The following is a 17,158-nucleotide window of genomic DNA, read 5'->3' as shown; positions in this document are numbered from 1 at the left end:
TTAATCCAAAAGCTTTTTTTTCTCTTCTCTCTTTGGTTGAGTATGTATTTTAAAAATAAAAATCTATTGGATGGAATAAGGATCTTAAATCAACTCGCACCAAATAGTTAAATCGACATCTAACCCTTTTAATACTGTACAGGTACTTGTTAGTTGATGAACAGTCTATATATATACATTGGTGAAGTTTATATATAAGTTTACATACACCGAAAAATTCCTTGAACTCCTTAACAATGGGCCTTCAGTTATTGCTACTGCAAACTTAGCTAGTATGATCCATAAAATTCAGACTGATGAATCAGAATTTGAATGGATTTTAGACACTAGAGCCACCATTCACTTTTTTTTTTTTAAATACTCTAGGACTTTCATTAATAATCAGGTCTGGCTAACTGTTCATACACCAACTTCAAAACAAATTAAAGTAACCTAACTTTCCTTTAAAAAAAATAAAAACCAAATGAACTACTCTTACTAAGCCCAAAAAACAACAAAAAAAACTAAAGGCCGACTAAGCCCCATCTTCGATACCTCTAATGCCCAGCTTAATCAGACGAGTCTCTTTACCTCCCTCAATCAATCAAGAAAATCAGAAACCCAAGACTTTCCATAGTGAACTTTTCCACTGCCAGAACAATTCTCGAACCTTCAACATTTCTATGTCAAATCCAAGCTTCTATCATCCTTTTCCACTGCCGCTTTTGTTGATTCAAATGCTCGTCCTTCCAGGTAAGCCAACTCCTTTCGATTCAAACCCTCCCTAGAAATCGCATGTGTAACTCCATTTCTATTTCTCGATATTTTATTGAAGCAGCATTTGTTACACATCTTGCTTAAAGATTTTATATCTGCATTATAAGGGTTTATGACTGATCTGTCTTCTTCTTCGCTTTGGATCTTTTAAATAACATTGAGGGCGTCGCCTTCGATTACTACCTGTCAGTACCCGAACTTCAACCCTGCCTGAACTGCCTGCAAACAAGCCATCGCCTCAGCCGCGAATGAGGTTGGAGAGTGCATGTTGACCACTGTCATGGACCCCAGAACAACCCCTTCTGAATCCTTACACACAATATCGGTACATGATATGTTTGATTGTTTCTCAAAGGCAGCATCAAAATTTATTTTAACCTCAAACAAGTCTGGTGGTCGCCATCATTCCTCCTCAATCCTCTGCCAAGGTATTCTGCTATTTACCTTATCCCAACCACTAAGATATGCCTTAATAAACTGTACCATTTCTAACATTGACTGATGAATCCCGTCGTGCAATGCCTTATTCCGTCCCGTCCATATGGCCCCAGATGTTGTAGAAAATAATCTTTTCTGATGGTGTGAGCTTCTGGTAAGCATTTCCCCTATCCACTGCTGAAATCTTTCTCCCACTACCCCTGAACTCCTTGAAATCCTAGCTCACCCCAAATCTCTTTAACTGCGAGCCAGTCTTTATTTGAGTTGCACACCCAAAAGTGTGCTTCAGCGTCTCTGCCCCACTTCTACACCATTGACACACATTTGAGTTGCACACCCATATAAATTGCAGGTTACTAAAAGTCGAAATAAAATTGTTGTAAACTCTCGAGTTTGTAATTTTGATTTTCAAGTCTGTATGCCATTGGTTGTTTTAGAAGAACTTTATTTGTAATTTCATTAGTATCGTCATCTAGACTAGAGTTCTCTTTCAGCTGCCTTCTATATCCGCTCCTCACAGTATACTCTCCTGTTGCCTTCCCACTCCGTACCCTACAACCCTCTCGTGAATGTCTCGCCAAAGGAATTTGCAAAATAGCTTCTGCCTCATCCCTTGTAAACAAAGAGGTAACAAGTTCCTCCTTCCATTCTCTCGAATTTGATTCAATTAGCTCAACTACCTTATCTATATTGTGATCCCTAACTAACTCCTGAATTTTCTTTTCAACCTATGGATCCAAGCATCCTGCCAGATGGATATACGATCAGCTCTACCCATTCTCCAAGCCATTCCTTCCTGCAACAGTTTCTTCGTCGCCCATACGCTGCTCCAGGAATTAAAAGGGTAATTGCCTAACTCTAACTGCATGAAATCAACATTCAGAAAATATATAGCTTTCAAAAGTTCTATCTAATAATGAATCTGGATAATTCATTAAACACTAGCCTTATTTTGCAAGAAGGGCCAACTTAAACTTGGACAAATTTTAAACCCCATCCCACATTCTCTTTTAGTTCGCATAATTTATTCCAATTACACCAATGAATCCCTTTTCTCCTTTTTTGCTTCTGCCACCAAAATCGACTTATAACCGGTTCCATGTCATGACATAAAGAATTTGATAATAAGAAGCAGGACATAGCATAAGTCAAAATTGATTGCAATACACTCTCAATAAAAACTTCATTCTCTCATTGAGAAAGTGTTTTAACACACCAGTTGTTAATTCGTTCTACAATCTTATCTTTCAATCCTTTAAAGGTCCTTCATTTCTGCCTCTCACAACATTTGGGAGCCCTAAGTTTTTTTTTCTGAATCCATTAGTAATTGAGCTACCAAATCTTTTGCCTGTGCGGAACTATTTGAGCTAAAAAAATAGTGTTAATTTCTCTAAGTTGATACTTTGCCCTGAATATTTTGAATACTTTTGCAAAATTCTTTTCATCTCATTTGCTCCCATTTTTGTAGCTTCATAAAATAGAATGCAGTCATCCGCAAAAAGTAGATGAGTAATCTTAGGACCCTTTCTACACACCTTTACACCTTTTATTCTTCCCTCCTTTTTCATCATCCACGTCAATGTCGACAGCCACTATCCACAAATAGGGTATAGATAAAGATTTATTCGATCCCCTTGTTTAAGGCCTCTTGTCAGCTTGAATTTTTCACCCATCTCTCCATTAAAACATACTGTGTACAACATTGAAAAAATACACTTCATAATCAAATCCACCCACTCCATCTTAAAACTTATCTTCAGTGTCATCCCACACAAGAAATCCCACTTAACCCTATCACAAGCCTTATTCATGTCTAATTTGAGTGCAAAAGATCCATTCTTCCCAATTCTCTTCTGTTTTAAAGTATGCAAAATTTCATAGGCCAACAACATATTATTTGTTATCATTCTTTCTGGAATAAAAACACTCTGTGCTTCATCAATACAACTTTCAAATACATGTCAGAAGCGATTAGCCATGGTTTTTAAAATAATTTTATAGAGAATCGAACATAGGCTAATAAGGCCTAAAATCTTTTGAACTATTTGGCTTAGAAATTTTCGAAATTAAAAAAATAAGAGTAGAATTAATGGCTTCCAAAGGATTACCTCCATTTAGAACACTGAGGTAGTACTCACCTACATCTTTACCCACAATATGCCAAAATGTTTGAAAGAAAACTGTTGGATATCCATTATCCCCAGCAACCTTTAGTGGAGTAGTCTCTTTCAAAGCTATTTGGATCTCAAATTTATAAACCTCTCTCAATTCCCAATTCATATCTTCTATAATACAACTATTCACTCCTTCCAAGCCACTCTCAAACCTCTTTCGCCCTCCTGATTTGAATAAATTGGAAAAGCACTCATTTACAACCCCTGCCATCTTATTTTTATCTATAGTAACTGAATTATCCATCCTTATAAGTTCTTTAATATGATTAATTCGACGCCTTTAGGATGCAAATCGGTGGAATAAAGTCGTATTACGATATCCCAACTTTAATCAGTTAGCCCTTAACCTTTCCTCTTAATGTAACTCTTCTTTATCTAACTTCATATTAAGTTCCAATTTCAAACAAATCAAGTCACCTATTACCTCATTCGTGCAATTCTTTTCATTCAGCTCAATCACCATCCTTTCCAGCCCTCTTTCTCCTTCCATTCTTATAACCCTTCAATCGATTAGCCCACCTTTGGAGGCCCTTCCCTAGAAGCGCAAGTCGATTAGCATATTCTCGTAACTATTTTCCCACAATCGGTGAAATTCCTCCTTACAAAAGGCCTCTAACAACCACCACTATTCGAACTTGAAACTCTAGAATTTTGGCAATACCTTAACATGATCTGTATCCAATAACATAGGGCAATGATCTGAGAAAGAATGTCCCAAATTTTTTACTCTATAATTCGGTAAAAGAGTCCACCAGTCTATGTTTGCAATATATCAATCTAGACGTTCCTTGTTATTATTCTTCGTAAAATTCTTTCTTTCTCAAGTAAACCATGGACCTACAAACCCCAAATCCTTTAATTGGCATTGTTTCAAAGTTTCTTTAAATGCTTTCATTCTCTCTCTTTCCCTTGTAGCCCCCTTTCTTCTCAAAAGAATATAAGATTTCATTAAAATCTCCCTAACCAACCATGACATGCTCTAATCTTTCCCTAAAGCCTTTAATAAGTTCCAAGTCTCCTTTAGACGACCATCAAGAGAACCATAAAACCCATAACCATCCACTTCTTATTCGCACCCTTATTAACTTCCACATTAATATGGTTAGCCAAGAAACTCCTCAACAATACATTGTTCCTTCCTTCCACCCTATGCTTAACCCACCATCTGTACCTTCAACTAGTACATTAATTACATTGTGAAAACCACACTGATATACGTTCCATCCTTTTAGAATTCAATTTATTCTATATTAAGAAGACCACTTGGGGATGATTAGCTTTCAGCATATGATGAAATCTTCTACAAGCTTGAGGACTCCCTAACCCCCAGACATTCCAACTAAAGATTTTCATTGCTGTCGATCAGCCTGCCCCATGGTGGTTGCCAATCTTTTCTGTTGACTAATGGATCCCTAATCCACCCTATAATCCATGAACTCTGAATTCTTAGCCTCTCTTGAGATCTTCGATAAAAACCTCGACCTCTTCTTTCCATCTGCTATCGACATATCCTTTACCTTTTGTATCCATTGTCTCCCTTCAGATCTTTCCTAATACCTCTCATTCACTCATTTATTCCTTTTTGACTTTCTTTCCAAATTAATCCCTAAAATAGGATTCACCTGTTATGCCCCTTAGAATTGTGGAAACCTTTAATCCCCATCCTTTACTCCTCTCCCAAATCTTTCCCACCTACCCTGCTTCCAAAAGTACTACTCCGATCATCTTCCTTATCGCCCTTAATGATAGATTCCATCTAAATTTTAGATCTTGATTTTCTTTCGCTACCCTAATAGGGTAAAAATTATCCCCATGCCCAAGGTGTTCATATAGGAAGCAAAAAAGGGTCAATTTTTCGTACTAAAATTTAGCATAGAATTGCTTACCCGTCGATGTTGTCAATTTTTCCTCCTCTTCAATGGAACTCTAACATTCAATAAAACCATCTGTAACATCCTGAAATAGGGCCTAATCGGAATAATAATTTCGGGACCACAAATTCGATGTTAAAATATTTGTTTTATAATTATTATGAGTTTTAGGATATGAAAATAAGCATGTGTTAAAGTTTTATAAAGAAATTTTAAGTATAAGGTGTCCAATAAGAAATTAGGGACCAAATTGAATAAATTATAAAACTTGGGTTTTAGAAGCAATTAGCATGAAATTGTTATAGATTATTAATTAGGCCTTAAATAGCAATTTACTCAATTTTTAAATTTTTATACAAAAATAAGTATGCATGAAAAATTTTGAAAGGTTAGTGAGGAAGAACATTTTGGTCATTTAATAATAAAATTAATAAAAAGGGAAAAAGGAAGCAAAATTCAGTCATATTCTTTTTCATGGCTGTCGAAATTTGAAGGGTCTCCATAATTAAGATTTTCAATATTTTCAAGCTTAATAGTAAGTGCTTTTTAGCCTCGTTTTTAACGTTATTTGTATTTTTGAGATTTTCGTAATATGCTATCTATTTTTACCCCTATTTCAAATTAGGATTTATGTTAAAAATTTGACTCATACATGAGATGGTTGTTCTTTGATGATTTATGGAGAGTTTTAAAAGTTAGATGCTAGATAAACATCTTTTGGTAAGTGATTTTTCATAAAAACATTAAAAATAGACCTAATCGTAAAAGGCATAAAATGTGGGGTGGAAATGTGAAATAGAAGAAAATATAGGCTAACATAAGCATGAAAAATATTCATCTAGCCTTGGGTATTCAAAAAATTTCATGCATTTCATTATACGAGCTTATGGACTAATTTGTAAAATTGTAAAAAGTTAGATGCAAAATGGTCAATTTATCCTAGGATGAGTTTTAAGCCGGAAATGAACAATGTGAGGTATTAATAATTATTTTTTACTTATATAAACCTCGAGGAACTAATTTCAGAGGTCGGCGTAAAAAATGAAAGGTCTCGAAATAATTGAAATACGAAACCAAAGTAATTACCAGGTAAGTTCGTAACTCGAACTAAACTTTAAATATACTTGAAAATGTATATTCTTAAATGTATGTTAATTTAGATATTAATTGCATGACAATCCATAAAATGTGATAGTGTAAAATGAAAAAGATTACAATTGTCCCGGTTGAATAATAAAGGAAGACTCGATGGGTAAATTCTTTTTACATGACATAAGATCCTGCATATATTGCAGAAAGGGATTTAGCCCGGATGGGTAATTCGATGATCTCAGTATAATAAAGATCTAACCCAAACGGGTGTTTCTTAAGTAATCGAACCTCTCGATGAATATATGTGCATTGTGGATTTAGCTCGGATGGGTAATGCGATTAAGGACTAAAATTAGCTTGGAGTGGTATTTTAGATTTAAGCGTATTGGAGTAATTGTCGTTGTAAGAGATTTAACCTGAAATAGTAATCCCGACGATACTCTTTGAATTTATGTTATGAGGGATTTAACCTAGATTAGTAATTTCGCCGTAAGAGTGAGGTTCATAGGAGTGTATATTTAAAATGGTAATTAGCATTAGTTGACGGTTAATGGGATATTAATTGAGATTTTCGAGAAACTCAACGGGACTATAATGAGAAACGATAATTAAAATGTTTGAATTGATGAGCTCATTTAAGATTAATGCTATATTGCTTGAGAGAAAACTAACTTGATGATTAAGTATATGTGATAGGAGATTTATACTATACTTTCTTGTTACCCGAACTTACTAAGCATGTTAATGCTTACCCCCTCTTTTTTCGGTTTTCCAAAGCTCGTGAACTTGTGAAGATTGGAAGACGATTGAAGTATTGTCAATATTATCATCTTATCTTGCCTTGGTATATAGATTCCTTTGCTTTATTTCAATGGCATGTATAGATATTTGGTTATTTTGTTATGTATCATTAGTTAGCAAATGTAAGAGCTTGAATGATATACCTATTCATTTTGTAGATGGCAATAAAACATGCCTCATTTTGATGTAGGTTGTAACTTACTAATTGTACATGTTGGTGTTTAAATGTTTATGAGATTGTTAAATGTGGTATATCATGAATGGACATGTGAAATGTGGTCAAATCACTTGGAGATTGTACCCAATGGAGGCGAGTACTAGGTCAATCTTAACCTAAACAAGTATAGATCTAATTAATACTTTAAATCAATTATAGTACGAGAGTAAAATAAAAAGTATTTTTAGGGTTTGTAAAGTAATAAAATAAAATATCATAAAAAGAAATTAAAATTGCTAAAGATAGAGATAAGTAAATCAAATATGAGGATCTTTCGATCTTCTGATCTTCCACTAACATAGCAAGTCAGCAAGAACTATTTATTTTCCAATCTCATAGTCCTAACTGGTTTAGGGTAAAGGTGTTCATTAATGGGCAATGTAAATTGTCTTAATTTCCATCTTGATGACTTCCCAAGGTTGTCAGGCTTAGGATTTGTTTCACGTTCTTCCTTTTTCAAACAGTTGATCCGTTAAGTAACCTTACAAAATAATTAAAAGATCATGCCACCACTTGCTAATTCTCTATAGAAGGATTAGTTCTTTATGGCTTTAATAAACAACATGGAAATAATGAAATAATTAATTACAGGGAATGGATTGAAATAGAGAGTTTAAGAAAGTTTGCTTGATATTGATGAATAATGTGAATCCAAGGGATTTGATCTCCTTTACAATTAAATCTCTTTAAGAAAACAAATAACTAAAATTATAGAAACATAAAGAAAGCAAGCAAACAAAACATTAAACCTGAAGAGAGAATCTAAGCTAATGAGGTGTTTCCATAATGTGTGCCAAATGAGCCTATTTATAGCCTTTAGGTAGATGTCGTCTTTAACCCTAGGTCAGTTGACGTTCTCGAGCTTTAAGTTTGATTGTACAGACCAAAACGCCCTGTTTTGTGTTTTATTCTTGTTACAAAGTCGATGTTGCGACACACTAGGACCTGTGTCTCGTCATTGCAGCCAGTCTACCCCTCTATAGTTGTCTTCAGGGGTACGTCGCTACACCTTTAGCTTGTGTAGTGACATTAAAGGTTAGTATCTCACTTTCTCTATTATGCTCTTTATGTTGCAACATAGGATCTCCTATGTTGCGATATAGCGTCCAATATTGACTCGAAATGTCTTTTAATGATCTCCTGCACACTCACAAAATGCGTTAGCTCTCCCTTAGGCCTCATTCGACCCTTAAAGTTATTAAAAGACTCAATATGCACATTTTATTGAATGCAAATAAAAATAAAGAAATTTAATTAAAACATAACGAAAATGTTTGTATTTAAGCTTCTTAAATGTGAAAACTGGTTTAATTTGCTACACCAAATTATAGCGAATCAAACTCCCTTACAGTTAAGTCATTACTTATCCTCAAGCAACATAAACAAAAATGAAAAATAAAAAATAAAAATGACGACCCTTGAACAAGTATGGTACAAGTATTAATTTCAGAGCATATGACTTAAGCATTTTATGCTAACTAATAATTTCATCATGATGAGTAGTTAACTTAAGATTTTTTTATCACAAACATCTAAGATTAGTACGTTACAAAATATACAAGTATTAAAGTTCTCACCTATAGGAATCCATCAACAAATCATACAAGTAATTTGATTATCCGAGTATAATTAAAATAGTCATTTTGTGAATATTTCATCTGATGTTCATTCATGTATAAGGATACTTAGGTCACATAGGGCTTTTTTGCTTGTAATGTTATGAGGCTTAGATAGGTATGGAATTCAAAAACAGTAATCATTAAAAGGTTACAAACACGAAAATAGTTTGGCAAATTGTATTGATCTCTATTCTTCCCCCTCAGTGACTCTTACCCGTTCACCATTTTATTTCTCCTTCTCTAACCTTCCTTGTACCTCCATCTATAGGAAGTCATAGCTTGACATAGTAATTATGGCTAGTCTTACGAGTTTTTGTGCACTAATGAATGAGTGTTTCTTTCTTTTGTGACTTTGTGAAGTTAAGCACACTACCCTCAATGTCGCGACACAAGACCTAATGTGTTGTGACATCGCCTTTGTACGAGAAATTAATATGAGTCAAGCGAATTTTGGTCTACACAATCCAACTTTAAGCTCGGGAACATCAACTGACCTATGGTTAAGGACAACGACCATTCTCTATAAATAGGTCCAACTAACACATGTTATGGAAACTTTTTTCTATTATATAATCTCTCTAGTTTTAGTTTTTTATTTTTCTTTTCTTTTACGTTTTAGATTTTGTTTCCTTTTCTTGTTATTTACTTTCGGGAAAAATCAGATTCTGAAATTTTTCTCAAACTTTGTAAGGATTTTGTGCTTAAATTCAATACAATTAGGCTTCTTCTAAACTTTATTCTTGAAATCGTTTTTTATGTTTATTCTTTTATTCAAGTTTATGTTGTTTATTAGATCCATGAGGAACTAATCCTCTTGTGGGGGATTAGTGAGTGAAGCATGGTGAATTAACTGTTTTGTAAGAATTTCTTAACAGATCAGTTGTTCTAGAAAGGAAGAGTATAAACCTTAGGCTTGACAACCCTAGGAAGTCATTAAGGTGAGAATTAATCCAAAATTAGTATAGCCTATTCATGAATATCTTAGCCTTGAATCGGTCTGAACTGTAAAGTCAGAAGATAAGTAGTTCTTGCCGACTTAGTATTTCAGTGGACGTATCGAAAGATCCTGTTGGGTATTGACTAGTTAATTGAACAAGAGAACCCAAGATGACAGTTGATTAAGATTCCTAAACTAAGCTAATCACCCATGCCCATATTTGATATATATTTCCTTATTTAATTTCTTGCTATTCATTCATGTTCTTTTTTATTCTTAGTATAGTTTATCAAAAACTCTACTTTTAATTTTTTGTACTATAAACTAATTAGAGTATTAATTAAATCAATTTATGTTTAAGTAAAAATTAATTTAGTGCTCGCCTCCCTTGGGTATAATCCTCGGGGTACTCACCCGTTCTGTTATAACTATATTACATCTCGACCCGTATACTTGTGGATACCATTTTTCCACATCTTTTGTGTAAGATTTCTACTTTAGACGTTATGTCTAGAGGCAGTCAGCTTGATGACCCATGTAACAACCAAATTTTTAATAGTGTCGGAAACAGTGATTCAAAATCACTAAATTCGACAAGTGAGTTCAAAAATTTTATTAATTATTATTTATGAGTAAAGTGTGATTTTTGAAATATTTTTTAATTGGTGATTTATGTTTTAAAAGGAGTTATTAGGTAAAAAATGATTTTGAAAACGAGGACTCGAGACCTCGATTTCATAAGTCGAGCTGTAAATATTTTTATAAATATTTACGGAGTGTAATTGAGTTAGTATTAAAGTTTCATCAGTAAATTTTAACGTTTTAATAGTTTTAAAAATGATTAAATTGAAAAAGATGCAAAATTAGCTCATTAAAGAAATAATGATTAAATAGTCCAAATAGTATATAAAAGGGACTTAAAGAGTAATTAGGCCTAAGTGGGGTGGTTAGGGCGGCATAGGTATAGAAAAATGACAAAAATGATTTAATAAAAAAGGGAAAAATTGAAAATAATGAAATTTTAAATATCAAATTGAAAAACCTACAAGTTTCTAAACGTTTTCTTCATCAAATTTTCATATTTTAGCTTTATGCAAGTTTAATTCTTACATTTTTCTTGAAATTTTTGTGTTTTTAAGACTTTTACAATTAGGTCTCATTTATTTCATTAGTTTTTGATTTCATGAATAATTTTGGAAGTTAGAATTGATGAGTGCTAAATGTTTATGATGAATTAACATGGATTTGAATCTTTAATTTTGTTATATGATGATTTTATGAAATTTCAATAGAAATTGATTTTAGGACCTAATTATGAAAAAATTTAAATCTTAGGGTTTAACATTAAATTCTATTTGTAAAAGACTATGAAATAGTTTAGAATATTTAGATAAATTGCAAATAGAGAAAAATTAGCTTATTTGATAGGCTAATTGATAGGGACTAAATTATAAAATTGTAAAATTTGGGGTAATTGTGTAATTTCAAAAATTAAAGGGTATAAAATTGTGAAGTGAATTGAAATTGAACTATATGTGCTAATAAACAAGGAATTTTATATATTTTACATTAAGAGTTCAAAGATAAACAAGAAAAAGGAAAATTAGCCGAATAGTTTTCAAACTAATACAAATTTCATAATTTAGCCCAAGTAAGTTCATATGGTTTAAGTTTAATAATTATATTAAAATGATAAATGATATTATGTATTTAGTATATTGTTGAATTATGAATTTGAAGTGAATATCTCGTTTAAACGAAACGCGAGATTGAGTACAATCATTGTGTGACAAAAGAAACTAAAAGAAGAATTGACAGCAAAATTAACAAAGTAAACTGAGGTTCAACATTTGTTGTGAACTCTCGTGTTTGCTTTTTGTTTAGCTCTCATGAGCTTCAGTCAACTCATATGAGTTTCAGTTTAACTCTTTTGGGTTTTAGTTCAGCTTTTTTGAACTTCAGTTTAACCTTTATGGGTTTCCGTTCAGCTCTTATGAGCTTTTGTTTAACCCTTACGGGTTTCTGTTTAGTACCTATGTGCTTTTGGCTTCTGTTTACAATGTATTTAAATCCGTAAGACATTTTTTGGTTTGATAAGGATTATTAAGTGCCACGTGGAATTAATGTAAAAGAATTTAAGTTATTATTAATATTGAGCTCAAATAAGTGAATTCATCAATTGAGTTGTGATTGGCAGGAAATGTATATGAAATGAATTTTTTAAATGAATTATTATAGTATGTTCGGTAAGATTTATGTTAAAGCTAACGAACTTACTAAGCTTCATTAAGCTTACTTGTGTTTTTTAATTTTCTTTATAGATTTTCAAGAAGTTGAAAGATCAGATCAACACATCGGATTACACTATCCAGTTGTTGCGGTAGATTTTATTATATACTTTATAGTTTATATGGCATGTATAGGGTTGGATTGAAAAAGAACTAAATTGAAGTATGGTTGTGAATGATATTTATACATATATATTTGTATGCAAGTAATTAGTAGTAGATTTTGGTAAATTAATGATATGAGTCATATTGGTAAGTTAAGTAAATGAGTTTTGTAATGTTATGTTATGTTTAAAACTTGATTTTTGGCTTGTGTTGACTGCTTGATTTGGGGTTATTTAATGTATTATAATGTGGTGTATAGGTTGATATAAAAAAGGGTGAGAAAGTTGGCCTTAAAATGATCTATTTTCGTTTTACACGAGCAGAGACACGGGCGTGTGTATCAATCGTGTATGACACACGGCCTGGTATATGTGTGTGTATTCTGGCCGTGTGTCCCCTATACCTTCAAATTTTAAAACAGAATGCCCAAATTTTTACACATGACCTAGCACATGGGTGTGTGATTGGCCATGTGACCCAAGTCAGTAAGCATCCTAATTTGGACACGGGTTGGGACATGGTCTTGTGCCTCACATCAAATGCACACACGGCCTGAACACACAGGCGTGTGTTCCTTGTTCCTAAGAAAAATTTTAAGATTTTTGAGAAAATTTTCATGAGTATCCGGTTTAATATCGATTCATTTTTAAGGTGTATATTGGGCCTCGAGGGCTCATCTAAGAGAGAATATGAGTGTTATATAATTGAATCTTGATAAGTATAATAAAAGTTATGAAATGTCCATATTTAATTCGTAAAGTCCGGTAATGATCCGTAAACTTGTTCCGGCGACAGATAAGGGTTAAGGGTGTTACAATCTTAAGAAGTCATTTTGGTAGGAATTAATTTAGTGCCCGCCTCCCTTAGGTATGATCCTCAGAGTACTCACCTACTTCGTTGTAATTATATTACAACATGACCCGTATATTTATTGATACCGTCTATTTAACATATTTTATGTAGGATTTCTATTATGGACGTTAATATATTCGGAGGCAGTCAAAAACACTACATAGTAATCAATTAATCACACATCCACTAGCTAATCCCTGGAAGAGGATTAGTTCCTAGTAGATCTCATAAACACAATAAAATTGACAAATAATATATGCATAAATAATTTATCAAGAGTAAGGTTTAGAGAATCTTAAATTGTGTTGATTTATGTAAACGCAGAATCCACAAGATTTGGTTTGAATCTATAAATCAGCTTATTTGAATAATACGAATAATAAGTACTAAAATAAACCTAAAACCTAAATGAAGGAAAAACTGAAAACTAAAAGTTCTAAAAAAACTTAAAATATTGAAAGTTGTCCTTTAACAAGTGTTTAGGAGCCTGTTTATAAAGTTAGGGTTGCCATTGTCCTCAACCCTAGGCCAGTTGAAACTCTCGTGTTTAACTTTTGATTGTGCATACCAAAACGCCTTGGCACGTAATTATTTTTTATATAAGGCTGATCTCGGGACACCCTAGTGTCTGTGTCGTGACATCCAAGGCAGTATGCTCAAGTTCAAGGTAGCTTTAGCGGTGTGTTGTGACATCTCATGGTTGTGTCACAACACCAAAGGTAGTATGACAATTTTTACTTCCTGGTCCCTATGCTGTGTCCTTGCATTCCCTGTGTTGCAACACAACGACCAATATTGAGTTCTTATGCCATTGTATGGTTTTCTGTACACTAACTAAATATGTTAGTTCACCCCTAAGGTCAATAAAAGACTCAAAAACACTTTTTTATTGGATTTAAACTAAAATATAAAAAAATAACTAAAATATAATAAAAGTATTTGTATTCAAGCTCTTTTAGTGTAAAAACTAGTTTAATTTGCTACTCTAATTTACGACAGCTTAGCTGGCCATAGACGTCGCTTGACATACACTCTTTTCTCGTTGGAAACCTACAGTTTGTGATTCTCTGGGTCTTTTCAACCCAACATTGGACACCGTGCCGAAAGCTAGGTGCTTGCTCCTTTCCCTATTCCTGACCTTATTTCTTTCTTGAATGATTGCTTGTATTTTTTGGGGGCAGACAATAGTATCCTTAATTCCTCATTCAAACCTAAGGTATAGTCTTTCTTTGTCTAACACCAAATCTTTAGTGTACTTGCTTCACCTGATAAACTCCTTCTCATAATCAAACATTGTCATTTTTCCTTGTTTGAGTTCTATAAAGTCCTTTATTTGTTCAACAAAGAGCCTGCTTACGAACTTTTCCTTGAACTTTTTTAGGAAAAAGTCCTAGTTCCCTTGATCTCTTGTGACTATGGTAGATACAACGGTTCATGATAGATATGCCTCATCCTCCAACAAAGAGATGACACATCTTAAACTTGTAGTTAGGGAACACTGTAGCTCTTCAACTACTCGACAGACTTGAGAAAATCGATTTTTTGCAGCAACTGGATCATCCTCTTTACTACCTTAAAATTCTTTAGCACCCTATTTACGGATGGTCTCCACTAGGTCCCCTCTAGACACTGCTACAATTAGAGCTAGAGGTGCAGGGTACGCTGGCTATGCAACCTCTATTGTCCTCGTCTTCTCTTGTCTCACCGACTTGTCATAGCATCTATAAGATGAGATTGGGGCAGCTTTCATGTAATGTTCAAACTATTGCCCCGTAATGTGCCCCATCATTTCCATTAAGGCATTCCAAGACTCAATTCCTAATACTCCCTTGCTCAAAGATAGCACAAGTCTGCTCACATGTAGAAGAGCATACTTTGTATTTCCTCACCATCATCTCTATCGTTCACAGACATTTTTTCTTTCTCCGCTACAATGTGCATAAATTTAATTAATAATACTATAAAAAATCCAGCCAGATTTAGGTAACCTATATTGTAGGGTTTCTAACTGACGTTGGATTTTAAGAATTGGCTAAATCGAAGCTCTGATACCAACTAAACTTGTAACATCCCATACCCAACCCGATCGTCGAATCTAGGTATGGAACATCACAAGTTGACCAGATTAGAAAAACACCTATAAACTATTCTTTATAGAAAAGACCATTACCCATTTTAGTGAATACCCCCTTTACCATACTGATATTCTCTTAGTTTAAGACCACTTTTATTTGGAAGTACGATTTTAGAATAACAACCTGCCACATTAAAAAGATTTAAAGATACATAGATTACCCTATGGTGGTTGCTTTAATTAACATCAATGAGTTTATAAATAACATCATGCTAATAAGTCTTCCATTCAACATCCGACGTTTTCAAAACAACGTTCAATAAAGATTAAGAATTTCAAAATGGAGGTTTCTAAAGGTTGACCTAACACCCCCCACTAATACATGTAAACCTCGAAAATAAGAAGGCTCACAAATGGTTGCAAATTTGGCAGTATCCCTTGATTACAACGCTTAACCTAAGAACCTGAAAAGAAGAAGAAACTAGGTAAATTCCTAAGAAATTAGTGAGTTTTTGGGAAGAACTGGAATTTCATTTAGTTCACCATAGTTCGCAGATACTTTACTTTGGTCTGTAGATCAACTGGCAGATGATACCGCAATCAAACTCAGACTATTAATGAACAACACTGGTTTCTAAACTAATATATAACAATCATGGGCACATCTGCTCCGCGAGTGTGCCACTTGTGTGGACTACCATTTATGACTAATAAGCTTACTGTTTACATTTTCATGCAACGTGAACCCTTTTCCACGTACCCCTTTCTTGTGCTAGTTTCTGATCCCGATTCTCAAATAACTAATCTTTCTTGTATCTTCATAACCACTTATCTAAGCTATATAACAACATCAACTTCGTATCCTCCTAACTCCCCTCCTTGTATGAACACGTATGCATTCTCCCGTAAGGTCGAATTTTTACCAACCACAGTTTGCATCAAAGTGTCATACTTGAGGCAAAACGTATTATTATGTGTCTTTTTATCATTATATATAACATCACTCCTTTACCTCCTTACACCTATCTGGATACAGAGCTTGTATACTAAGAAAGGAGTACTCATACTTGAGGCAAAACCATACATGCACTGACTCTTTGAATGGGATGTCTTAGAGATGAACATTAGAGACAAATGACTAAGCCACTGATCGGGTTGTATAGAATTTAGAGGTAAACGAATTAACAAAAATACTAGACTCAAGTTACAGTGGAACTCACTAGAGTATTTTATTCAGAGCTTTATCTACTCTACTAGGTCTTTCCCTTTAGTAATGGGACCTTCTCCCGTTTCTTTGGCTAAAACAATAAAACAACTTTTTAATAATAAAAAATTACCAAAAACTTATGATACGGTAAAACAATATAAACATGCAAATGAATTCTGAATAGAAGTTTCCTTCCTACCCAGTATTCAAATAAATTCTACCAATCATTTCTTAAGTTAGTTTCTATCTATCTAATAACGTTTAAAGAAATGTTTAAGAATTTACAAGCAAACCACCAGCACAAAAGTTCTCCTACGTTTTTATAGTTAGCACCCTTGTTAACAAAGAAGAACTCTACTAGTTCCTTCGATAATAACAATGCCTAATGAAGAAGATGAATCAGAAATCTTCTCTCCATTATCATGTTATCCTATTTATAGATATCCCACATCCAAATCTCAATCAAGATTATCTCTAATCATTACTCTTTCTTATACGCTTCCACAAATTAATTATATCCTTCAATGCTCTACAAGCATTCTAATTATTGACATGTTGCCTCCACTAGGATGCCAAGTGACCTAAACGTACCCTACAAGCCATTGTACTTACTTAAGTAACAATACTAATGTCACGCCCCAATTTTTGGGAGTTCTGTGAATGTTGGCATAGGTTTAATTATGTTAGTGGGCCTCTAGAAGGCCCAAGCTTAAGATAGAACCCGACA

The 17,158-nt window shown here is 33.6% G+C and overlaps 1 long non-coding RNA gene across 3 annotated transcripts; it reads left to right on the top strand.

Moving 5' to 3' along the window:
• Window positions 1-478: 478 nt before the first annotated feature.
• LOC107897633 (uncharacterized) lies at window positions 479-12,456 on the top strand. 3 transcript variants are annotated; one of them, XR_001684218.2, is made up of 4 exons: window positions 483-732; window positions 919-1,821; window positions 1,936-2,038; window positions 7,109-7,384. It is a non-coding gene; the product is annotated as an uncharacterized lncRNA (long non-coding RNA). The 3 variants fall into 3 exon arrangements; XR_005903432.1 differs by lacking the exon at window positions 7,109-7,384 and adding an exon at window positions 12,227-12,456 and having other exon boundaries at window positions 479-1,821; XR_005903431.1 differs by having other exon boundaries at window positions 487-1,821.
• Window positions 12,457-17,158: the final 4,702 nt, after the last annotated feature.

The sequence above is a fragment of the Gossypium hirsutum genome, chromosome A10 (assembly GCF_007990345.1).
Source record: "Gossypium hirsutum isolate 1008001.06 chromosome A10, Gossypium_hirsutum_v2.1, whole genome shotgun sequence".
NCBI classification, from domain to species: Eukaryota; Viridiplantae; Streptophyta; class Magnoliopsida; order Malvales; family Malvaceae; genus Gossypium; species Gossypium hirsutum.
The sequence above is the reverse complement of the archived record's forward strand: the minus strand, read 5'-3'. Positions and strand labels throughout refer to the sequence as shown.